General features: G+C 35.2%; 1 protein-coding gene and 1 pseudogene across 4 annotated transcripts in view; both read right to left on the bottom strand.

Annotated features, from left to right (window-relative positions):
- The window catches only part of ERBB4 (erb-b2 receptor tyrosine kinase 4), a 984,076-nt gene that overhangs the window by 366,437 nt on the left and 589,833 nt on the right, over positions 1 to 27,806 (bottom strand). The window lies entirely within an intron of this gene.
- Positions 19,939 to 21,082, bottom strand: LOC116153078 (18S rRNA aminocarboxypropyltransferase-like; annotated as a pseudogene).

Here is a 27,806-nt window from a genome sequence, read left to right as displayed (position 1 = left end):
GTAGTACATATGAAAACCTAAGCGGGACTGACAGCATTTCCAAGGAAACACAGAAATGTATTAATAATAATAATATTTAAATTAATGATGACAATTTCACATCAGAAAATGAGATTCAGAAAGCTTGAAATGAATTGCGAAATTTCCACAGAGAGTAAAAGTCCGAAGTAGGATTTGAAGCCAGTCTATCACCAATGCTGATGTTTTGTTTATTCAAACTATAGTGCCTCACGCATAGTGAAACATTTTGTCAAATAAAACTCTGGAAATAGCTCTGGCCATTTCAAATCCCATGTTAGTCTGACACACGAAAACATTAATGTTTTGATTACTACATGAATGGGCATATGTAAAACAACATTAATCACAATAGTATCAATGAATGGCGTACGTACAATAATATTTATTAATCACAATAGTATTCCAAAAATCATACTAAGGGCAAAGAGGTTTTCAAAAATAAGTTGATGCTTCTAAAAAGTGGTTGCACATTTTGATCCCTTAAACTATGAGCAACACTCATTTCTACTTGCATAGTAGCTCTGTAGCACTGCATGGTTCTTCCTCACTTCTTTTAATAATCATTTAAGTATTTGCTCATTTTAAAAATAATAAGTGAATAAATTAATTCTAAGGACAATTAAGCTACTTGCTAAACATCCCAAATCTAATAAGTATCAGAGCTGTATGCCTTGATCAAGAGCTTTATGTCTCCCCATTGAATTAGCAATTCTTAACCCAGAGACTAAAAATCCCTGCAATTTATGTGTGACTCTGCGTGTACTGTTGAGGGACAGGCCTTAAAACTTACCACAAAATCTCAACAGACTTCACAATTCCAAACTCTTAAAGAACCACACTAGATTCTTTTTATAAAAATAATAATATAATAGTTTTACATATTTTCAACTGTTGTTTGATCAGTTTGGTTACATTCACCATAATGGATGGTATGTGACGGTAGCATTTCTTCAGTATTTTGGATAGACACTGGATTTCAAATACAATTTATTGGAATCTCAAGACTAAACTGGGCAATAATGAACCATGGATATTCAATGTCTGGCAATATTCAAATAATGGACACAGCAATTATGTTTCACAGATGAGTTCATTCTTAGGATCCACCAGTAATGCTATGCGAGGCAGGGTGGGGACAGGTGAAGGGCCCTGCACTGGGAGAAAGGGTGGGACTCTGTGGTGGCTATGGTGGTGTTTTCTGGCAACTCCTGGGGGGTTGGGGGGCATTGGGTAAGTCCTCTGCTCTGAACTGAAACACAGTCAGTACTCTCCTCACTGAGAATGGACTCTGTTTTCATTTCCACCCCACTCTTTTTTTTTCTGAGTACCAAGCGGAAACTTCCCCACAAAGCTTCCCCTGCACTCCAGCTCCCAAGAAAGCTAGATTATTTGTTCTCAAAAATCTCAATGCCTCAGACAAATTAAATCAGATTTCTGCCCTCCTTCCTTTTCCCCACCCTTCCCCTCTAAAAAAGCCCTTCATCTGTCTTTGTTCAACTCTTCCCCAAATTATTTTAATTGGCAGCCAAGATTAAGAGCCACTGGTGTAGAGCTGCTCTGTTCCGTGAAGCCATCTCAGGTGGTAAAACCCCATGAGAGGTCATTAACTCTTACAGAGAACTGACTGTCATTCCCAAATAGGAATTTCAAAACCCCCTGTTGCTCCATCACTGTTTTGGGTGTCGGCATGCCTCTGACACAGCTCCAAGGCCTCGTTCATCTCAGGGGATCTTTAAAGCTCTCATGAGTTCATCAGATTGCCCTGATCCTAGGTTGCAGGCCTGTGTGGAGAATGATTATGAGGCTTAAGAAATGCACAAAATTTTTACCTCTTTGTGAATGGGAATCTCAATTTGATTTTATCATATTTAACTTTTGCAAAGGATTTAGAAACACTTTTCTGAACAAAAAAGGGGACTCCCTATATTTTATGTTGGGGCACTTGGTTAAAAAGTTAAATACTGTACAAAACAAACTGATCTACTGCAAACTTGTTGTATCTTATCTGTTTTTTTGTCAGTGACATAAGCCTCTCCTCTTCCGAGGTAAAATAGCTGTGCTAATTTGTTAGCCCTTTTGTTGTCTGGTTATCAAAAGACATGAATGACACTTAGGATTTGAGAGCATGCAAATTATTTCTTAATCTTTATACTCCCTGAATTGTCAGTTAGCCTAAGAAACAAGAAGGGAGGAAAAGTATTATTCCTAACAAGCCAGCATAGCTGGTAAATGCTTTTTCAACTATACTATTGTTTAGGTATTTTTTTCATTTACAGTGAATACCATTCATGTTGTCCACTACAGAAATAAGTTATCTTCAGGGCATTTCCCTCTAACTCTTCCAGTTTTAGCCATATCACTCACCGTAACAGCTGAGATTAATGCAGCTTTTCAACCATCTTTAAGCAAGAATATTCAGATGCTTTAGCAGCTGCCCAGCTTCTTAAGAACTCACTAATCCTTTAATCTCCAGACACTTTTTTTTCCATAAAAGATTCACAAGCAAAACAAATGCAATATGGATCAAAAAATTTAATCAGAATGCTTAAAATGCAATTACATTCATCAGGGTGTTCTGTTAGGCTGGGTATTAAATCTGGGCTTTATTCAATATCCTCCTTTTATTATAAAGCAATATTTTTCCACTCTGTAAACCATCTGATCCCTAGGCTAATGTCCTCTCTGCTAAATATTAAAAAGAGAGAGCACTATGAAAAATAAGCTGGAGAAATATTCCACTTATTTCAATGAAAAAAAGTTCAAATCAGATCCTTTCTGAAAGTGTCTTATAAATGACCAGATGATTTGACCACCTGGAATTCTAAAGTTCTGCTTTCAAACAGTAGCTACAGGGCTGTTATTTTACTTTAAATGTCAAATGTATATCATCCTACACACCTACTCAATTGAGTAGAACATGTTGACAATTTAAATTTGAAAATAATAGTCTACTGTTCCAAATTCAGTATTTTCAAGGTTTAAAGGAATGTTGGCTTCTTCACGCAAGGAGAGTAGCCCCATAAGTTAAAAAAAAAAAAAATCCATTTCGGTTATATTTCTCCAATTCTCTATTTCACATCTAATAGCATTCAACTGTAACAACAGCTTTGAAATAAAGAGCTGTCCAGCCCAGCATGATTTGAAACAGCTGGGTGCTTCTTTTAAGTCTATACCCTAGTTATAACATGGTGGTTGGAGTTTTGTAAGACAGATGGAAGTGAAGTGAAGCAGTGAAGGAAGTTCAGGGATTTCCCCTGACAAATGCCATCCTTGGAGTATGGGAAACTTATTCAAAAATGAAGATGCACTTAGACCGTTAGCTTTGCTTAATATTTAGTGTACTGTTCATAAAATTTGTAAGTGGCTCAATTACGCATTAATTCAATTTATTTTTCTTCTCGAAATGAGCATCTATAAATTTAAAAAAAATAATAACTTTTTAAATTCCAATGTTTCCACATTAGGTAAAAACAGAAACAAGTGATCAATGCATTTTCATAATCTTTTAATCAGTAATCAAGTGATTATTACAATGTTAAAATCTATTATACATAAATAATTCAGTTGTCCCTTATTATACTCCCAACTGAACCCACATGACGGCGCTGCAAGGACCAGAAAGGAGCCTGAAAGTTTAAGTGTGCCTTATCAGCTTGTCTCACCTAGGCGCCTGTGTCTAGCTTTCATACACATGGTTATTATAATTACTTACGCTACAGATGAGAAAACTAAGAACTAGAAAGTTGTATACTTGGATCAAGGTCACGTGGCAAGTAAGAGACAGAGCTGGCTTCACAGCCAGGCTGGCTAAGAGCCCACATTATTATACTCCAGACTAATGCTGCCTTCCAATGCCCGCCTATACCCTGGAATTGATTCTCTACCTGGATCTGGATCTATTGGTCAAAAGTTATTTTGAAATATAGAGCTTGAACTGTGATCTCCCTGATATTAGACTTACACAGAAGTAAAAACGCTCTAAGCTCTGACTTTGGCTGAAATTGATCCACTCCCCTACGTAGAGGAAATACTCTTTTGTGTCACGTGCAGGACAAGCCATGGCCAGGCACGATGTAGCTTGGATAACACAGGGAAAAACAGAACAACAAGGTTTGCAAGTAGTAGAGTATGACAAGAGTTCTTCCTTGGATGGAGACTGCAACTGAGCCTTGAATCACAACATGGCTCCTAATCTTGACTAAGGGAGTAAGACGCTGCAAATCCAGTGCTTTCTGGCCTTGTGGGTTTCTTAAGTGTCTACAGACTGTGTTGACTACTTGACTCAGGAAGTGCCTCTTTAGGAACTAGCAAGCATTTCAAGAGCAGTATCTATTAATTCTTATCCTGGTGTGTTATTGCTCTGCTTCTAGGTTGGCTCAGAGGTAAACTGAAGGGAGAGGAATGAGGAACCTGGTCAAAATTGTCAGTCTTGAAATACTATGAACATGGACTGGTCTTTGTGGTCAATACTGGCACATAAAAGCTTGCATGGAAGAATCCAGTGGACTAGGAGTTAGGCACCTAACGTCACCCACAGAATGTAGTATATTCTCTGAACTCTAGAGATTCCAAATATGAGGGGCAGTCTAGAGTGATACATATGCAACAATTAGAAATGTATAAAAGTAAATCAGGAGTTTATCAGCTGGAATGCTGCCAGCAGATGCTCGGCTAAGCCTGGCATTTGTCACACTTTGGTGTTTATAGTACATAGATGTATCTCCAGTGGATTGGCATGATATTGAGCAATTCACATACAAAATAATTTTTCTCAGCAGGTAATGGTTCAGATATTTGGCATCATGTAATAACTCTTACATTTATTTTTAAATATCCCTGCTAATTCTTAGACTATGGAAAATTGGGATTGGTGGTATGTAAACAATAAGTATAATTTTTTTTTCTCTGCAGGAGTATGGAAATCATATATTTTCCCTATATATAACAGCAGGAAAAAACTTTGTGACTAGATATTTCTGCTTTATAATAGTAATAGTATGCACATATTATTTATTACCAAATCCAGGATAATTTTGATAGTGAAATTACATATTAATTACTAAGACTGGGAAAACAGATGGGAGTAGTCTGGGCAAACTGGGACATATGGTCACCATACTTATAAAGTACTACAGAATTTGCAGTATTTTTGTATATAATTCAGAGTTTGAAACATATTTTCTATTCATTTCAATGGGATAAAGTAATTTCAATGAAGCAATGAAAGTACTGAATTATTATAGTAATAACACAGAATAATTTTTCATTTCCAATGTTTAATTATCAAACGACATATATCTTGAGTAAGATTCCTTTAAAATAGACGTATGGTGCTAGCTCTTAGATCTTTTAAATACCCCTTCATAGACATATTTAAAGTCACACCTTATTATTGTTTTAAGAGTGTGCAGCAACCTAATTAAAAAAAAAGCCTTTTTACTTTTTTAATTCTAAATTTGCAAAGTTACTGAGATCTTATTTATAAAGTTGAAAACATACACAGTCTCTAAATGATATTTTTATTAAGGTAATCTTTCTACCCTGGCATTCCAAAGTAAATAATCAAAAAAGTGTAATACACTTGGCAGAGCAAAGTACAGATCTAAAGAAGATGGAGAACAGCATCATGTTCTGTGCACAAATAGCAGGTACTGGTTTTAATAATGACTTCAGAGGAGAGCCACAGAATGTTCTATTAAGAGTTTCTCCATGGATCTCAGCCTCTTCATTAACTTCCTGCTATGTTGTTCAATAATATACCCAGAGTTGACCAGTCTCAAGGGCTTTGCCTGAAACTGAGGCACTCATGCTACTAACATTTCTATTTTCCATCTAAGTTTCTAATCTTCCATCATAGTTTTCATAGAATTATGTATTTGTTTTCTGAGAGCTGCCAGTTTTTAATTACCTTTCCTTCCCATTTAAGCTACAGTGGTAAGCAGCGACTTGTTGTATTAGCAATTATCCACTGTGAATTCTAAGAATGCTTTGTCTAAATCTGTGCCGAAATTTTGTGACAAGTTGAGGATGGGCTTTGAGTTCCTCCACTGTAAGTTCATGGTCACCTATTCTCTGTCTAAGCAGCAATCAAAAATTTATTCACCTGACATATGTATTTATTTACCCAACAAAGGAAAGACATTGTACCAAGGATTATAGAAACACTATTATGAATAAGGTTTATTCTTACTCTCAGTAAACATGTAATCAAGCAGAGGAGAAAGATAATGAGAGATCACCTCAGATATCAAATAGGATATGAAAGGATGGGTACAGTTTTCTATTGGCACTCAGAAAACAGAAAGATTTTTTTGGTTGGGGTAATCAGATAAGACTTATTGATGAGTTAACAACTGGCAGAGATGGTAAAAAAAAAAGGTCATTTCAGATGGTGGAGTTGTCATGGATGAAGAATAGAAAGAATAAGGTGTTTGAGGAATGATACTGGTTCATACGTCTGGGAAAATAAGAATTAATATTCATATTAATTCACATTAATTAATGAATTGACCAGATTACGGTTCATTAATCAAGAATTCAATACCCTCCACAGACAGGACAGCACTATCTAAAATTATTTTTTCTTTTTCTTAGAACTGCAGGATATCTAAAACTAAGTAATAATAGCAATTATCTTCAGATTCTGAGGAGTTCAGATTCTGATGTGTTCACAATTATATGTATTTAGCTGAAGGCAGGACACTGGGACCTTGCCATCTGACTCAAAGGTTGTTTTGACCCTGCTCTGCCTGATAGTCAATACAATCTCAGAACTGCTGCTGGTCTAAATTGTTCCAGAGACTCATGCTTAAAATAAATTGTTACTTTTGGAACTAATCAGCCTGCAATAAAACGAATAACAGATAAAATGGCATACAACAGATTTTGTTTTGAAAAAAAAAATTGACAGAGGATGCACAAAATTTGACTTGAGAAAATGGGACTCAGTAAAAAATGAAAGCTGTAAAAGAAAACCCACAAGTGAGAAAACCCATCAGATAACATGTCCTAATGAAGCAAACCATTATTTGAAGATCTACAAGAAGATAATTTATCCAACAGAAGTAAATTTGGTAGGGAAAAAAAGGCAATTATGTCCAAAAATATGTTCAGAAATTAAATTGCCTAAATACAAATCAATCCAGGAAATAATTTTAAAATCTACACTAGGTCAAAATAGCAGGAGCAAAGCATCTTCTGGGTCCAATTATTTTGAATCCGTTATAGCTTTTTCCTTTGCCAAACTAGAAGCCCTGCTTTACTTCTTTTTCATGTATATTAAAACGATTTACCACAAGTCCTAAAATGCAGTATATAAAAAATACATATGAGATGAATAGCAGTTGAATAACTGTAAAACTGAACCTTATGCATGATCAAAACATTATCTTTCATTCAGAATCACATGGTGTATCGGTGTGGGATAACAGAAAATGTATATTTTGGTCTCTTTCCATAGTTTCTGGCACAGAGCTCCTAAAACTCTCATATTTTCCTAAGTGAGAAGAACACCCAGGGGCATCTCTTGTTCTAATATTTGTCTTTGACCTTGTCCCTGACACAGGGCTCCTAAAATCCTTGTAAATTCCAAAGTGATAAGAGCACTAGAAGCACCTTTTGTTCTAATGAGTCAGCTCTGGGTGGGCTCCTCCCATGGCTCCTGGATGGGAGCTGGTCACCCCACACACTGCCATGATTAGAAGCTTGGAATTTTCAGCCTCACCTCCATCCTCCAGGGAGGGGAGAGGGGCTGGAAATGTGGTTAATAATTGATCCTGCCTAGACGAGGAAGCCTCCATAAAATCCCAATAGTAGGTGATTCGGAGAGCTCCTGAGTTGGCGAACTCTTGGAGGTTCTAGGAGAGTGGAAGCAGAGGGGGCGTGGAAGCTCCGCCCCTTCCCACATACTTTGCCCCACGCCTCTTTTGCATCTAGGCATTCACCTGTATCCTTCATAAGATCCTTTAATAAACTAGTAAATGTAAGCACGTTCCTTATTTCTGTGCACTGCTCTAGCAAATTAACTGAACCCAAGGCGGGGGTGGGTCTTTGGGGCCTTAGATCTATAGCTGGTTGGTCAGGGCACAGGTGATAACCTGCGCTTGCAGCTGGGATCTGAAGCGGGGACGGGAGGTGGACTTGTGGGACTGATCCTTTACCTGTGAAATCTGATGCAATCTTCAAATAGCGTTAGGATTGAATTAAATTGTAGGACTCCCCACTGATGTCACAGAGTATTACTTGGTATGGGGAAACCTCCACGCATTTGGTGACCACAAGTGTCAGAAATGTGAGTCTTTTGTGTGAGACTCACGCCAAGGAGACTCACAGGGGAGAGAAACAAAGTAGGAAAAAAAAATTTTTTTCCTAACGTAGGAAGGAAAAAACTGAGGTTTTCAATTAGTCTTAGGAACTAAGGAGGACACAAAATGATCCTTGCCTTCAAGGTGTTTTTGCCTTATTGTGATGAAAGCGCAAACAAGAGATACATGCATGGGGTGTTTAGAATACAGTAATTTCAATACCAATTTTTTGAGAATAGTTTCTCAAGTTTTTATTATTATTATTATTAAAAGCAGAAGAGATATGACCAGAGGCTAAGCATTCTGCATTTTACTTTTATGAAGCACTTGGAATAATATCTACCTGGTCAGGTGCTTTTATTAAGTTTGATAAGGTTTGTGTTGATATTCTCTACTAGAAGGACATTCTGTGAAGCAGCCACACAAAACAATTAAAAATATTAACAAGCCTCAACACAGATTGTATTATTGCTGTCATTATCTGTAACTTCCATGCAGTTTCCACTGCCTCCACTCTGGTCTAAGCCCTCATCATTCCATGTCAATCTCTTCTGGGTCTTAAATGTTTCTAACATCTTCAAATTTTAATCCATTTATTATTAGCAGATTAATCATTCAAAACCAGTATATTCCATGCATTACTCCATGCTCAGGCCTTGGAAAAGCTCTCTGAATTCAGTAAAGAAAAAGCAATTGAGGAATATATTTAAATTTTCTTGTAATTACTGGGGCCAGTATCGTATGTTTTAATACAGACAGCCCTCTACTTACAGTGGTTTGACAGTTTTCCTACTCTGTGATGCAAAAGCGATATGCATTCAGTAGAAACTGTTCTTTGAGTTTTGAATTTTGACCTTTCCCCAGGGGTAGCCCTATGAGGCACAGTGATATCTTTGGAAGCTGGACACCCGCAGCCAGTCACAGCTCCCAGTAAGCCACTGATCACGAGAGCTAAACATCCGATACATTTACAACCATCCTGCTTCCCTTTCAGTACAGTATTCAGTAAATTACATGAGATACTCAACACTTCATTATAAAATAGGTTTTGTGTTAGATGATTTTGCCCAACTGTAGGCTAATGTTCTAACACGTTTAAGTTAGGTTTAAGGATGTTCATTTGGGTAGGTGTGCTGAATGCATTTTCTACTTAAAAGATATTTTCAATTCACAATGGTTTTGTAACCCCACCGTAAGTTGAGAAAGATCTGTAAAGAGAAGATGAGAGATATTATGTTAAGTCTATACTGGCACTGGCCTTAAACTAGAAAATATTGCCCTACATAAAAGTTTTGATACTTTATTTGAGGGGAGGTGATCTTAGTCCACTGCAGTAGCAGTTTGTCTAAATAAATGAATAGAAAAGATGTTTCACTCCATCTCCTTTGGGACCCTACTGTTTGCTGCAAGAGATTAGGCTTTTCTTAGCTCCAGAAAGTGAGTTGCATGATCCTTCTCTGGTGCTCTTACTAGTGGCTAGCATTTAGACATCTGTTCTGTAAAATTAAATACATAAAAAATAAAGAGTCTGACATTGACATATCTTAACTTCCAAAAGCTTTAATGAAACTGTAGCTGGCCTAATAGTCTTATCACCACAGCTTATTATTGGGCCTAGAACGGTCACTGTGTGTTTCTCTTCCACTATCATCCTTTTCTCTGCTTGGGGAGACACAGGTCTTGTTTCTGAGAGTGATATAAAGAACAGCATTGAGTAGATGAGCCTTTGAGCTTCTTAATGGATATGTGGTTTGGGGCTGGAAGTGTAGATCAGATCCTTACATAATTTATTTGTGTGAGAGACTGACTCCACCACAGATCTGGCTGGCTTTTTCCTTCACTGACTTGTGCTCCATCAGTGAACTGATAGGTTCAGAGTGAGTGGTTTATGTTGCTTTCCTTTTAATTGGGAGTCTATCCTTTATCCATTTTAGGTCAAGGCCTTTAATAAGGTGACAACTTCAGTCATATGATTCTGGAAAACCCCTGAGGTCTACTTGTATGACTTACATTAAAAATGACAACCCTCGTGGCTGTTTATTATCCCCTGGTGACCTCTGGCAGATTCAGACCATGACTCTATTAGGCAAAGTCATTATTTCGTGATGGCCCAGGTCTGGAGGTCATTAGCTTCTTTCTCAGCAAAAAGAAATATGGACTCCTCTATGACGTGAAGGCAACAGCCTAGACTGCTGCCTTTATGCACAAGTAGTTACTGACTCCTAAGCGCAAGCCAGCAGTCCCAAATTACTCTTCTTACCTCATTCCCAAGCACACACATCAAAAACTCCCCTGCGACTAACAAAAATATATTTTCCCTCTGCTTAGCACTTTTTACTGTTTCTGCTCAATGAGAGACAACAATCCTGTTAGTTACCTTTACAACAATCTGTGCATATATATGACAAAGACTCAGGAATAAATAATCCACTAGTTACAAGGACTCGGAAAGGAGACATGCCAGCTTCCACCATGAGTTTGGTTGTGTGTATTACAGAGGTGAGCTGTAATTTATTGACAGATATTTTCTTATTCTTAACAACATATAATTCAAAACATACCCCTTGGTGGGAAGATAGATCTTATCATCCAAAAGAACAATGTGGTGGTGTCCTGAATTTTCTCCATTTGTAGCTTGGGGATATAAATTATTAATAGCAAGAACAATAACAGATCAGCCTTAGACCTAGATTTTATGAAACTACAAATCTATTCTCAGTGAAAAAATACAGAGATGATTATCAGAGTAGTTTTATTATCTGAAAAATCAAGGAGTCCTTAGAATTCTCAATTTGTTGGCCAGGAAAAAAAAAACACAGATAATTTTAAAGTTATATTCTGTGTATTTTGGATATTTAATTTTTAAATAAATATATTTTTGAAATATAACATACATAGAAGGGTGAACAGATCATAAATTTACACTTCAGTAAATTTTCACAAGGTAAATCACTTGTGCAGTCACCCCCAGGCGAAGATATAAAACACTGTCAATGCCTAAGAGTTCCCTCTGTGTCTCTTCACAATCACTACACTCTCACCTTTCAAAAGGCAACCTGACTTCTAGAAGCACAGTTAGTTCTACTTGTGTATAAATAAAATGATACAAGTGAATGATAGAGTATGTGTGCTTTTGTTTCTCTTCTTTTTCATTCAACATTCTCTTTGTGTGATTTGATCATGTTATATTGAAAGCAGTCATTCATTTACTTTATTTTGCTATATATTATTCCTTCGTGTACCTATACCAAAATTACTCCATACTTCTACTGATTGAAATTGAGGTTGTTACCAAATCATGAACATTCTTGAACTTGTCTTTTCGTAGATATACACATGGATACATACAAATAAAGATACAGTTACAGATGTAGATACATGATAGGTATATTTTAGTATGAATAGCTACTGCTAAACAGTTTCCCTAAGTGACTGTACCAATTTAAACTCCCACTTGCTGTGTGTGAGACTTCCTCCTCTTCCATGTCCTCACCAACATTTGCTGCTTTAATTTAAGCCAGTCTCATGAATGCATATGAGTGTTTCATTATTACTTTAATTTGCTTTTCTCTAATAATTATGTTGGGCAGCATTCCACATGTACAGTTGTTCACTGGATATCCTCTTCTGAGGAGTTCTGCTTTAAGCTTTTACACATGTTTCTATTGTGTTGTCTGCCTTTGTCTTACTGAAATGAACTACTTTTTCTATTTTGGATAAAGTATATTTGTCAGTTATATGCATTACAAGTCTTCCTCCACTAAGTGACTTGTCATTCTCAAAATTATGACCTTTGACAAACAGAAGTTTTAATTTTAATATAATCATATTTAATATTTGTCAATCTTGTTCTTCATAGTTGGGGGGTGTGCTCTGCTATACCTCAAGGTAATGAAAATATTCTCTTGTTTTCTTATTTTAATTTTCACATTTATATCCACAATCTACCTAGAATTAAATTTTGAGCATGGTGTGAGAAAGATGTCAGGGTTTATTTTTTTCTATATGGGTATCTAATTGCTCTAGCATCATTTATTCAAAAATATGACCTTCATCTGCAAGTCTTCAATGCCAACTCTCTCATGAATCTTTGTGAGAGTTAATTTACTTAGTACATTTCTCTGCTCTTTTACCAAAAGCATATACTCTTATGTCCTGTAGCTTTAAAATAAATCTTGATATTTAGTAATTTTTGTTCTCCAGCTTTGTTTTTCCTTCAGTATTTTGTTTACTCTTGAAACTTTGCATCTTCATATGAATTTCAGAATTTATTTGACTTGTAAAATAAACCAAAAAGGACAAAATCTGAATGGATATTTATTCAGATTGCATTTATTATACAAATCAACTTCAGGATAATTGATGTATTTTTATTATTTCAGGCTTCTTATCTGTAAAAAGGGATTATCTCATTTATTTAGACTTTTTTTTCCCTTAAGAATATTTTTAGTTTTTTCCATGTAGACTATTTGTGTATAAGAGTGGAAGTTAAGTAAATAAAAAATAAGTGTACAACAGAGAGGATCAACTAAGTTAAAAGACTGCTGTTTGAAACAATGGATACGATTATTAAACCCTGGCAAGAGGAATCAAGAACACAAAGTACCAGCGTCAGGAATGAAAATGACCCCAACACTACAGATCACAGGAGGATTAAAAAAATAAGAGGTAATTATAAATAGCTTTATGCCAATAAATTTCTAAAAATAAATGAAATGAACAAATTCCTAGAAAAGCCCAATTAACCAAAACTGACACAGGAAGAAATATAATTAACTTATTTTATATCAATCAAATAACCTCAATCCACAATTTAAAACTTTTCCATAAAGAAAACTGCAGGGCCAAATATCCTCACCATTCTTTCAAATGTCCCAGAAAGAAATACCAATCTTTTACAAAATATAGAGAAGAAGACTTTTCCTTTTTCCATTTTATAATACCAACCCAAACCTGATACTAAGACCTGGCAAGACATTGCAATAATGGAATTTTACAGGCTAATCACTCTCATAAACAATGACTTAAATATCCTAAACAATGAATGTATATAGCAAACCGAAGTCGGGAATGAAGATACACACATGCGTGTACACACACACACACACACACACACACACACACACACAGTGATATGTGATGACCAAGTTGGGTTTATTCCAGGAACACAAGGTTAATTTACGTGTTAAAAATCAATGAGTGTAATTTGCCATATTACAGAATAAAGAAGAAAAATTACACGGGCACCCAGCAAATGCAAAATGAACCTTTGATAAAAATACAGCACCTAATCCTGATTAATATAAGTAAACAATCAAACTATCAAACAAACGAAAACAATTCTTGCCAAACTAAGAATAGAAGGAAGAATCATTACTTTGATGACGATTATTAACAAAACCCTTACAGCAAACATCATGCTTAATAGTGAAATATTAAAAGCTTTGTTTCCACTTGAAAAGAAAAGACTGATTCCTATTATTGCCACTTTTGTTCAATATTTTACTCAGGGTCCTAGCCAGGGCAATAAGGAAAGAAAAAGAAATAAAGGTGTAAAGATAGAAAAGGAAAAAAGTAAAATCATGGTAATTTGCTAAAAACATGTTTCTGTACATATAAAAAATCAAAAGGATTCTACAAATTATTAAAATTAGTAGGTGAATCTTGAAAAAAGTCAGAAAAGCAATTGTGTTCCTCTATACCAGCACCAAAAGTTTGAAAACAAGTATCTAATAATATGCAAGTTATAATACTCTGTAACAAAATCATATGCCCCCTAATAATCAAGTGAAAGACAAATATTTCATTTTTAAGCTTGTTTCAAAAAATACTATGGGAACATCATTCCCAATTGTTCGCCGTTTGCTGCCAGTCTAAGAATTCTTCATGGATTACTTAGTCCTCAGTTAACGCTTTCTCTGATTTCCTTTCCACCATTAGAGCCCAAAGCTGGCTGGCTTAGGGAATGTCCCCACTTTCTACAGCCCTAACTAGCCTTAACCATTTCTCTCTTGTCTGAAGAAAAGAAAGTGGATCCTGGAGATCTAAAGGCCATATTTCCATGGCTTACCTCATTTTTCCCAGAATATTTAAATTTAATAGATAGAAAACAAAGTAAAGGGGGAAACAAGGTTAGAGTGGCAGTTGGTGCTGCACTGTCAACAGATTTTGAGCTCAGACTTGTCAAAAATTCTTAATGAAGATATTATGTGTCATGTAATTTTATAACTTACCAGCATTCAGGTTTTTTAAGCACTTATATTAAAATATACTGGCATATGGTTGCTAGGTATCATTACTAGTAAAGGTCCATATATTTTGAGTTTATGTTCTCATTGTGCATGTGTGTGTGTGTGTGTGTGTGTGTGAAATATTCTTTCTCTAATAGTAATTGCTAACTGAAATTTTTAATGCTTTTCCTTGGCAAATTAGAGTTAGCAACCATACACCCATCCCTCCAATTTAATAAAAAAATTTGCTAATTCAGAGAACCTAAAAGTCTGGGAAGTATTGCTATTAAGAACCCTTAGTAATCTGTGTCTATATCCTGGATTTCTTCTTCTAAAAATCCTTTCACCCTAAAACATCCTCATAGCAGACTAGGAGAGCAGCTGCACTACCACTCACTTCATATGGGATAGCATCTTCCTAGAACAACTTGAAGCTTACTTTATTCCTCTCTAGTTTTTCTTTAGCATGGTTTCTGAATTTGAATCAACACACACAAAAAAATCTAAAAACTAAAAGGAACGACAGAATATCCAATTTGGAATAAAAACAAATGACAATTTTATAAGCCTTAGCATATTCTGAGAAATAAGTTAAAAGCATCTTTTCAAATAAGTTACTTGCCAAATTTCAGTACAATTAATCTACCTGAAAGTTCTTCATTAATGTAAAGTCTATCACAAAGGTAAATATGAGATTAAAGGTTAATGTTTTACGTATTATGATAAGTAGCTTAAGAAGCAAAATGATTATCTAAAAAGAGGGATTTTGAAGCTACTGAGTGCCCCACTTTGGGGAAATGCATGTATTTACTACTGTAGGATTAAAGTACAAAGGTAAAAATCTCATGACAATAAATCCTCTATCATCTAACTGAGGAAGTGGTGAGTGCCTCCAGGATCTGAGGAGATGCAATTAGTGAAGGTGTGATCAATGTAAGTGTGCTGCAATTTTAAGGCATGGTTCTGTTTCTTAGGGTAACACACACATACACCGACCCACAGACACAGCTGCAATTATGTTCCCATGTATATGTATAGTTATTAGAGGAATAAGACTGAGAGGGGCCGAAGGGAGTTGGGAAGAGACAAGGAGAGAGAAAAGGAGACAGAACTCACAGTAATACAGAGACCAACAGACAGAGGAATGGGCAATGAAAGCGAATTGACTGATGTACACAGCAAGGAAGAGCAGAAAGCCAATTCAGGGGACGGAATATTACCCCTCACTCTTCCATTGTCATGACCAATTGCATAACCACGGTCTTCTGCTTTGATCCTCCAGTACTGTTAACATATGAAAGTATTCAGGAAATCTACTTTCCTAAATGTGAAATTCAGAATTTAAGAAATTAAAAGCCAAAACAAAATTTTAGAGGCTATTCAAAACAAAGTCCTTAATAGAATTTGGTTTAGATAATTTTGTGCTAGCTTACCAAGATCCTCCACCAAGTTAAGCAAGGAACACAGCCAACCAAAACAAGGAATGGAGGGATAACAAAATTGTGGTTCACAAAGGAGCATTTTCCCCTACCAGTTGTAAGAAACTTGGCTGGCATTTTTCTCTTAGCTGTTGACAAGACCCCAGGTATATATAAGAAATAAAATTCTGAGGTAGATATTAGATAGAATATAGAAATATACTTTTGATTACAATCCTTCTTGTTGTATAATTTTCCCATTCCAAATAGACAATGTATCTTTCAATGCAATGTGATAATCTTGCCTTCCATCTCCCTCACAGATGTAGTGTTGAAATTAATTCAATTTTAATCATCAAAGCTGTAAATGAATTGAGTTATTCATCAAGCAGTGAAATCTAAATGAACAGGCATTCTTGTTACTCATTTCTTCCTATATTCCCTGGAACTATCTTGCTCTCAACAAGGTCTTCTGATAGGCACAGTTCACAAATATACAGTGATCATAATTTATAAGCTACGACTCGATCATCACCTTCCTGTCTGGGTCACATGCATTATCCAAACTTTGTCAAATTACAAACATATTTGGATTCACTTTTTTTAGGCTGAATTTCATGAATAGTCTCATATACATATTTATTTTTTAAGCTTAGATGATAAGATTATTCAGGTAAATGTCTATGTTAAAAAAAAATCATGCTGTGTGTGATTAAATTTGATATGAAAACTCCCCAAAGTGAATTTTAAATTTAAAGTTACAGAGCTAGGTCTTCATGGGGAAACAAAACCAAAAAACCAAAGAAATGCACACACAATTAACCCTGACTTTCTAGGGAAATATTTCCTTGGTTTTATCATAGAAATACTTTAGGGATGGTGACTCAGTTTGTGAATTGAATGGCTTGTGACCTCACACTGGATGTGAAAGCTGGAGACAAGACAATCATGAAACATGTAATTAGTAGGTTATACATCCAGAAGTGATCAGTTCTGTAAGACTCACTTCTACAATGTGCAGTGAGTAGAAAAGGTTAACTCTACAGTATAAAAAATGTAAAGCATTTCTATTAGCCTCTTGTACTATTTGTGGTAGATAAATCACAAATTAATAATTCATTTCAAACATACAGTGTCAATGGTGAAACAAAATAAAGTTATTGATGTAACCATTAAATTCTCTCATAAGTTGTAATCATTGTGTAAAAACATAAACGGTGGTTATTTTATGACAAAATGTCTCTTGGCATTCATCCTAATTTTTTGTCAAAAGTCAATTTGATTCTGGAAGCCTGTGTGGGAAAAGCCACAGTCAATTTTTATTGTAAGTCACAAACTCAAAGGAGCTCTTTCATGAATAATAAGGAAAATATACCCTGGTTGAATGATAGGGAAACAAAAGGATATTGCCTTTCACTCCTTGTAATTTGACTCGATTTGTGCTTTTTAATTACTCCAATTATTTTCTAATAGTTCACCATTATTCTGATTAATTTCTAGCTACAGGGTCTTCAAAAGATTGTTATAAACCTAACTCTCTTAAATTGCTGCTTTCTTTGTTTTAGTAAGCACCAAGAAACTCATAAAACAAGTTTATTCGTGTCAAATTTTAGATTAAAAACAGATTGCTCCTTTTATGTGATAACAGAGTTGAAGCTAGATGAAGTCACCTCAATTATCACTGTCCCTGGGTTTTGTTGTACACTACCCATCTAAGATAAATAATTACCTAGGCCTTCTAACTTGCAAGCAATTCACACATTTAAAAGTCTATAATTTTCGGAATTTCTGCCTCCTTGCTGACACAATTAAAGTTTATTAGTATATATTGCAAATTTCTATTTTTTCCACAGAAATACTTGGTGCTATGTAACTGATAGAGAGATGACTTTCCAAAGTATAGAAATCTTAAGCAGTGTATTATTTAAATATTTAAAAGTAGGAATATTCATGACTATATTAATACTAAAGTCTGGTTAGGTTTTATAATAAATAACCACTAAAAATAATTTGATGTAAAAATAAAGTAGTTCTTAATGCTATTTCTTTTTGAAATAAGAAGAAATATATTATAAAAAGAATTAGGAAAAAACAAAGGCAATATAGATGGAATGCAAAAACAATTTGAATATCACCATTAACAACATTATATACATTAAAAAACTATGTATATTAGGTAGAGACAAAATGACTTGTTTTTATAACTTTCCTCATCTATCACAGGTGATATTTGTACTATACACACACATATACATAGTCCCATGTGTGTAAATACATACCATATTTTAAATTCTGAATATTGGGGACAATAGTTAACATATAATCAAAGTATATATTTAGAAGGAAGCATCTTTAGTCATGCAATAAGCTATTCATATCAAATTCAAACGTGTGGAGCACTGAGATGTTTAGCTTTATGCTGGCTTCTGCAGAAGATGTAAACTCTCTGTCAATCTGTCATGTGCAGGGATCACTCTAACACACGGACAGCAATTTATCCACATGATGTAACTCGTAGGACTCACTGTTATTTCACTGAGGACTTACCTAGGCAAAAGTGATCTGAGCTCTGAAAAGAAACTGAAGAGAAGAGGAAAAAAAATAGTTCTCAGGTTGTCTTTAAGAATTAAAATAGTTATAAGAAATAAAGGAATAATATTCTAGAAGAAGTGGTTTTGAGGCTTAGAGAAGCAGGGAAAAAACAAACCAAACAACGCAGTAGGTGTAATAGGTGTGTGTGATTAGTAACCAATAAGGAAACCAATAAGCTAGAACAGAGCATCTGTAATGCTGACTGATGGGTAATAAAATGATCATATTAAATTCTCGACTACTTTTGGAGCCAACAAAGAATATTTAAAAAAAATTAAAGCATAAATAGATAATATCATGTGATTAAAAAGGCAATCCCTTTTCTATTTCTACCCTTAACACTATAAATGGCTTAAGTTGCATCTGCGTCAATAAAAAATATAACCATCCAATAAAATTTTAATTGGCCTTGCAATTACTGAAATGTTCAAAGACACTAGTAAAAGGAAGAACTTTATCTCTCTTCAAAATCTCATTCAAGATTCTGATTGCATGGCACGTGGAACAATCATTAGATCTAGAAAGTATTTAGGAGAGAACTTCAAACTTTTTCATGTTAATTTTTCATATACCTTGTATTTATTTGCTAAAGGGATAACAGTAATTTCATAATTTTATAAAAATAATATGGTGATAAAAATCACAATAGTTTTTAAAAGCCAAATTAACATTATAAAGTCTGTTTCTTATCAGCAGAACATTTTTTAAAAAGTTTTTATGCTATTATTAATTTAGTTGAAAATACTACTTTATCCTTAATATTTTTTTAAGGAATGATAGCATCTTGTTATGGTGTCTTAGAACACTATATATTTGAAATTCTTGCCTTTTTAAGCACAGATTAATACTGTTTCCTTGTGTCATACAGAAAAAACAGGAACTTTCAGAATGGGTGAAGAAAAGCACAGGCACTTTCCTCAAAGAATTCAAAATAGTAATTTGAACCAATAGTAAGCTGAACCCTATTAAATGCTGATATTTGATTATTATTTCACCTAGAAAAAAGGCAATTCTGTATGGTTCAACCTAGAAATTATAAAGCATGATTAAGATAGTATAAAGGACTTGTGCATGAAAGAAAAATAAAAAGCAACATTCTGACTCAATACATAAACCTGTGGAAGTCTTACATTCATAGGTTTCTGTACAATTGCTGGAAAAAACGGATAGAATGAACCATTTATTATTGTTGTTGTTGTTGTTGTTGTTGTTGTTGTTGTTATTTCTTCTTCTTGATTCCCTGCTTGACTGAGAAGGGTCTCGGGCAGGACCCAGTGAGGCTGCATTAGAAGCACTGGGAGTAGACCTGGGAAAGTCCAGTCCTGCATGGGGTCAGGACTACCACAACTGTCTGTCGGTTTCCCCATGGTCCGACTGCCATCTCTAGATTTCCTCATCACCCAGCCTCAAAAAATGTATGTCTGTGCATTCAGTGTCCTTGCTATTTCTTAAGTCCTTTCCCAACCTCTGCTGGAGCACTGGCCCAGCCCCTATTCCTCCCCTTTCCTCCTCATTCAGGCTGCTGCTGCTGTATCGTCTGTCCTTGGTTTCTGGGCCTTGATCCTCACATTCATCCTTGAGACTGTCATCACTGTCCACGGGCAACTGGGCATCACCCACAGGCCTGCTGGGATTTGCCAACACCTGCCCTGAATTCACATCAAAGGGGTCGATTTCCTCCTCCCAGGGCTCCCCCTTGTCCTTGCCAGGAGATACTTCTCTGCCGGGAGCAGCCACTCCAGGCTGCTGCCGGCCACATGCTTATCCAGAAGTTGTTGGTTCATGTCCAGCAAGCCCTGGCCCCACTTAAACTTCCACAGCCAAAAGACAGCAAGGTCCGAAAAGCTCCGGATGCAAAAGGTGGCAGCAAAAACCTCCACAGTGGACAGTTTGTAGGGTCGGCCATAGTTCACAGGGCTGGCAGCCGCTCAGCAGGCAGCAGCCACAAGAGGCTCTCTGGAATCTTCCCAAATGGTGTCTCCTCTAGTCTGGCACAGGAACGTCTATGACGGGGACCCCTGACAGTGTCCCCAGCTGCCTATCTGTGTGGGACATATGCTGGGCACCCACGAGGCTGAGCACAAGGCTGCTGGACCTGGGGCCCAGGCCCAGGCAGCACCCCAAGTCCAGGTGGGTCAGCTTGTGGCTGACTCTGTGTGGGGCATCACAGAAGACCAGATCCCACAAATCCTGCATGCAAGAGGGCCCCCACTGGGCCCTCACCACCATACTGCCAGGCTACCTATGGCTCCACAGACACTTGAGCATGGACCCCAGCAGCACTCGCACCCCTAGAACTCTCAGCAAGGCTGCCTCCTGCCCCCCAACCCCGTTTTGCTCCTGTGGCCCATGGCGGGGAGACAGAGAACCTGAACTACCTCTTTATCTCTTAAACTAAATAACTCTAATAATTAAGTAGTCTTTTGATTACCTCAAAACTATGCAGAATGCTGTACATATGTAAATCACTAAATAATGTTTAAATGTATTGATTTAACCAAAATGCTTTTTCACTCAACCTTCCCACCCCTCAATATCAAACACATATACACATTTAGATTACAGCATGTCTTTGCTTAGAATTTTATGGGAGATAACACAAATGGGAAATTTCAAAAATATTTTCTATATTATATTTGTACTTCCAATGGAATTGTATTTTGATAAGTTTGTTATGAAAAATACCAGTTTTCAAGAATTGTAATTTCAGACTTTTGGGCAAGAGCTAATGAAAGATGTACAATTTAAAATGTCTAAACTGAAGTGTTTAAACATAAGTACGTCAAATCAGAACATTGAGATCAGTATCACAAAGCAGAACATTAAGATTAGTATCACAGAGAATGCATCCTGGACTAATTTTTCTGTCTTCACAAATAGATAATTGCATTTATCCAATAATTTCAATTATTTTAACACAACTGGCATTGTTTTAATCTCTCTCTACATTAGACTTTTATTTTTATTCTTGTAATGATACTTTCAGTGTTTCTTCTTCACTCTCAAAACTATGTCATAGTGTTAAATCACAATTGACTAAATATCAAAACTAGAAAACTTAAAAAGTATAGACTAGAAGAGAGAGAAACAGAAGGACAAAGAGAGAGGAAGAGAGAGAGAGAGATGCCCAGATGCCGAAAGACAGACAAAGATAAACGGGGAGTCAGCGGAAGGTTTTTTCACCTAGATTGTACAAGGCATGGCTTCGCTGGCTCTCTAAATAATCAGAATGGTACCCGAAGCACAGAAGTGCTCAGTGTGTATTTATTAAATATAAATAAAGATAAGCATTTTAGGAAGATACATATTGTGAAACAGGTTTAAATTAAAGAGGAACAACACTGGAATGAAAGTAACCTGTTAGAAAGCAAATGCATATTTATATATTTATACTTCAATGTCTTAACCTATAATAATAAATACAACAGAAAGAAAAGGACAAATGTGAATGTTACCTGACAAACATGACAGATAAGAAAATTGAAAAGAACTCTCATTTTACTCATAATTCGATTCTGAATAGGAAAATACGGTAATATTAACAGATAGTTCAAGGTAAGGAAATCATCTTGATTTTAAAAACCTGAATTTTGTTTGAATTGTTTTGTTGGAAGTGATGACTGGGTATTTACATACTAATTTTGAGCATACATTGAGTGTATTTAATTGTATTAACTTCCCCAAAAGCAGCCATTGAGAAGTTATTATTTTGAACATAGAATAGCCATTCTAAATATTTTACATTTACATCAAGAGACTTAGGAAGGAAAAGTTACACATTGGGAAAATCCTTTTGTATCTCTGCCTTGACATAAATTGATAAAGATTGATGAGAATTACTCTAGTGACAGTCCACTGTAGGAGGGACTTGAAAGCTTTATTACAAGTACACTGTTTTGCTTCCTTCTATGGTGTCTACTAAAAAATCTTAAGATCTTTCAATATTTTTGCAAATAAACCTAAGTCAAGTATACACATTAAAAAGAGTTTTCTATTATTGCTCAGAAGACTTGGAAAAATCCATCCTGACCATAAGACTAAATGGCTCTAAGGAATATATAACGTTTTTTTTAGGTTTTCTTAACTTGGATTGGTATCTTCTTACTTATTGTATAACTTCTTTCATGGAGGATCTTGCCAAGAAAAGAGGTATCCCATTTAAAATCTTCAGCTGATGATCCTTTGCATAGATAAAACAGGTTGGTGATAATTTTATCTATGCTATAAGAAAACATAAATTTGCTTTGATAAGTCATAACTGAAGTGCAACGCTGGGAACAGAAAGCACTATGCTAAACCAAATCACCAAATCAGAGTTTTGTGATTCAGTTTAAAATGGGATCTCAAAGGACAAAAAGCACCCTATTTCTGACTCTTTGGATGCCTGTTAGGCACAACTAACCACTCCGCACCACCAACATACCTCGCTGTCAGTCTTTCCCATATTAGTTAATGGCACTATCATCCACCCACATAGTCAGACCAAACAGCAAGAAGTCATTCCTATTTGTAACCCAACCCAGCTACAAGTCTTAACTGTTCTATCTCCAAAATAGATTATGAAATGACCACATTATTTCCACCTCCACTGATACTATGCTCTGTTGGAATAAGGTGAGACTAACTCCTTTTAAAATGTGCAATCAATTTCATATGCTCCTGTAAAGTGCCGCTATTACTTCCTCTTGTAATTGGAATTAAATGAAGACTTTTGCTGTGACCCACTGAAGGTATTGTATGATCTTCCCCTGCACTTCTCTCTGACCTTATCTGTCCTTCTGATTGTTTACTGTTCTTCTTTGGACTTGTGTCTGTTTCATGATCATAACTAGCTTATTCCTGTCGAGTGACACACAGACAATGCCTGCCTCAGTAAACATTTTATGGACTCTAGTAATCAGAAACCCAGTAAATCATGCTTGAAGATTCCTAAATTGCTTAGTCAGAGTTTTATAACACTGTATTACTGTTGAAGTATAAGCACAGGTCTTCAGAGAGATGGCTAGAATGGGACAAAGTAGAGTCCCTTGATAATGCAGACATTGCTCTGATCAGAATTTGAAACTTAAAGACTGTACATCATTTTCAGTTCCACAATCAAGTGTAAATTATGTAAGTCAAGGAGCAAATGCACATGCTTTTATAGATGTTACAAAAATGAGCCAGCAAATATCATTAGTTGATTCTGTGACTGATACTAACCACAGTTTTTAAAAAGTATTATCTAAGCTTGTCTTCTCATAAAAATTTCTGTTACTTGCTAATAAAAGCAAATATAAATTTGAAAATATACCAATAGATCTATGAAAACAAACATGTTGACCTAAAATTATCTATGGCTTTTATTTTGCTGTTCAAGTATTCTAAATTCTGATGTGATTTGAAAAATACAAGTAATCTGAACTGCCACAGAATATAAAAAGGTATGAAACGGCAACCAAGTCTACCCTATTTTTTCAGATGCTTGTTAATTTTGTCCAGTGTGGATAAAGAATGAGACGGTATAGTTAAAAAATTATTGTATCTGCTATTCACTATAATCTTTAAGGGTTTTGATTCAGCTGTATAAAAACAATAATCCAGGCAGAAAATTAGCAAATGGATTTGAAACTCATATTTTTTCCAGTGAAATTATCTTATAATCGTTTGGAAGAACTGAACATTTCTGCAAATACACAGATCTGCAAAGGGCAAAATTTACAATTATATAAACACCCATCGTCCAGTGATTAATATGAATAAAATGGTAAAATACAATTTTAAAATGGAAGTTTATAAACTTACAATAGTGGCATGTAAGAAATGGTAAGATTTTAAAACATAATTTTTAAAAAATTACATGGGATGCCATTATATATATATCATATAGTCTTATAATGCACTCTATTTTTTTTTATCAAATCAGCTGTTAAACTGAATCCTTGTGGAACAACTTAAACCCTGTTTATTGTCATATCTAACAGATGTTCCTATAAGAATTATGTTTTCCAGTTTGTGTACTGTGAGTGCTCATTTCGTTCCATAATAATCGATCCCCATGACTGAGGAATTCAACTGCTTTGCTCTGGAAATTACTAGCATACTTTGGTTTCTTTTCAAAGAAAAGCATCCTTTACAATCATGGCATTTGCTCTGAATGGGACAAGATCCATATTACTCTTGAAAGCGACCCTACTATGATACCCAGGATCATGCAAATATTCAGAAGGCTTTCTTGGATAGGAGCTCCTCCTCTGATTAACAACTATCCTTGCAGATTTCAGGTCACATTTCTTTATATAGGAAAAAAAAATCTGGTATGTTTTAGTGGAAGGTGAAACATACTTAAAGTGTGGGGAGACCGTCAAGCAGAGTGGTGGAAAGTTAAGCTAGAGAGAAAGATAAAGGGTATCTAGATAATAGGTAGCTCTCAATCTCACAGAAAGTTTAGACGTAAAGCACTAAGAGTTAGGACATTAATGAAGCTCTGCTGATTTCTAACTACGCTTCTCTCTTCAGGTTTTGAAACTCTAATCATTCTTGTTCCCATAAGTGGATACTGCTAAACGAGGTTTTATGGTTAGCCATCAGGATGTTCCTAATTTGTCTGAACCTCTTAAATGGAACATGAATGGTTCATATGAATCTTTCTGAGTCGATAGCACCATGGAAATAAGCCATGTTGAATATGGTGAGTGGGAATAAATAGTACAGAATTATCTTTGAAATCTAGTAATTATTATTCATAAGAGATCTTTTTTTTACCTTTTTATTGATCTTATATGCTCTCTAGCTCAACTATTGGGCTGTTCGTTGTTGAAAGAAGCCCTAATTGTAACCTCATAATGTAAAATATTGAAAGTATTACAAAATATTGAAAGAATTCCATATTGTAAATTATATGGAATAACTGAATTAATAAATACTGTAAAAATTATCTGGTGTCATGGTCTACACTGTTTTTTTTACTACATCTCTCTAGTTTTTCTGACTCAATTTTCACCAATTTCTGAAATAATTCCTCCAGTTCATCACATTCACCATGTCTAAATCCCAATTTTCCTCATTTCTCATAAGTTCTATTGCAAAAACCTCCTAAACAGGATCCTTGTCTTGACTTTTTTTCCTAAAATAAAAACATTATGTTTCTCTTTACATAAAAATATCTGCTGATTTACCATTTCCTGTAAGATAAGTCTATATCCCTGTCACGGCATATAAGCCCCTTTAGAATCTTGCCTTAACAAATCGTCATTTGATTTTTAATCATTTCATTACATGAACTCTTTGATCCAATCGCACTAAATGGCTTCAGTCCTGCCAGAACACACTATATTATCATGAAACACAGTATAGTGTTGTGGTCAAGAGTCCAGATCTTGATGCCAGATTGCCTGAAGTTAGACATATGTAAGCGTACAACAGTGGATGGTACGAGGTTGGCTAGTAGAGTAATATGATAGCTACTCCTGTATACTATAACCACTCTTTTCTCCCTGGATCTGCTTAGCCTGCCTTCCTCCTGCTCTAGGACATGTCTGCTCATCCTTGCAAAATTTAGCTTAAATGTAACTTCATGCAACATGTTATCTCCAATCTTGCCAGCTATTATCCTATAATACTTAATGCATCTTTATTGTAGCATTTTTTCACCTTGTAGCATTGTGATCTGTTTCTGTTTTTTCCCTACCACTGCACACTTGATTCATTAAATTGTGGAGGCCAATTTGTAATTTTAGTAAAACTCGTACATAGCATATTACTTGGCACATGGAAGAATTTCCAATAAATATTTGTTAAACTAAGGTAAAATAATGCAAAAATTAAACCACATTGCTTAAAATACAAAAACACTCAGTTCCAACATACATCGAAGGAACACTTCTATACTTTGTTACAGTGTGCTTACTGCATGTCTCTATCAGAGCATTATTAATATACACATTATATCAATACACTTAGCATATATATTTTCTTCATGGTTTTAAGCTTTCCACAGGAGTTCCCTCTGAAAATAGCCCCACAAAATCTGGTCAATTTTACCTTGAAATTTCTGTAGAGGCTAAATTATCTGAGTGGATTGCTGGTCATAATTTTCTTGAGAAAGAATAAGGTTTCTAAGTGTACCTGTGACTTAGAACAAGTAGTAGTCAGAAAGTGACCCCCGTCCTACTTGAGATCTGATTTTTCTAGCATTTTTCTCGGTACCCATACTGTTATGTTTCTTTTTCCCACGTGTTTTCTTCTTCTTCTTAACTCTTCTACCTCTCATTTTATAGTTACCTATACAATTCTAATAGGGTTTCTAAAATCTTAATTAAAAATTGTTCCTTTTAGCATTCTATAGATTGGGGAATAAAATCAATATAGACAATGCATTTTATCATGCCAGCTAATTACCTGCAAAATATTTTATTTTTACTCCTCAAACACCAGTAACCATAAAAATGCAATTCTTTCCTAAAGTTACATCAAGATGAAAAAATATCTTTAAGTTATTTTAATATATATGTAACTTAAGTATATTTGTTGGAAATATATATGTAACTTAAATATTCTTTTGGAAATATATGTATATACATATATATACACACACACATAAAATTGTGCCATTGTATTAAATACACTGTTCCAACCATTTACATTCTAGTTACTTGTTAATAATGAATTTTTATACTGAAATGACATTCTGCTACTGATATGGCCTATTATTTTGAAACTAAGCCATATGCCCTTTATTGAGATATTCATATTATTTAACAAACAGGACTATGAAAAACACTGCTGAATTGAAGGAAAGATTTCTAAAGACTTATAAAATAGATTACATTAGATCAATGTTCTAACGTCAATCAGTGATATTTCTAACAGACCAATTCAAAATCACTAGCAGCTTTTGTGGTACTATAATAACCTCACATAAATAAATTGTTGCAATATATATGATGCATGTAAATAAGAACTAAAAGAGGGTTTTCCAAATCAGAATACGTAAGGTGAAAGGGGTACCTTAAAACTTAGAGGTAAGATTTTATTTTAAACAGTGCTGCCTTAACAAAACAAAATAAAACAAAATAAAAAACATAAATTTTCAGTGTCCACTTCTGTGAATTTCAGAGACATCAGTGAGAATCTCCAAGTCTACGACTTATCAAATAAAGAATATTGGGTTTTGATCAAGAATGCCTGCTCTAGGTTTATATCTCATTGTTCGGAACGGTTAGAAGGGAGTTCAATTAATCATTCATTCGCCAACAATCAAC

This window comes from Camelus dromedarius, chromosome 4 (genome assembly GCF_036321535.1).
Source record: "Camelus dromedarius isolate mCamDro1 chromosome 4, mCamDro1.pat, whole genome shotgun sequence".
Lineage (NCBI taxonomy): Eukaryota > Metazoa > Chordata > Mammalia > Artiodactyla > Camelidae > Camelus > Camelus dromedarius.
This window is presented reverse-complemented; position numbering and strand designations above follow the sequence as displayed.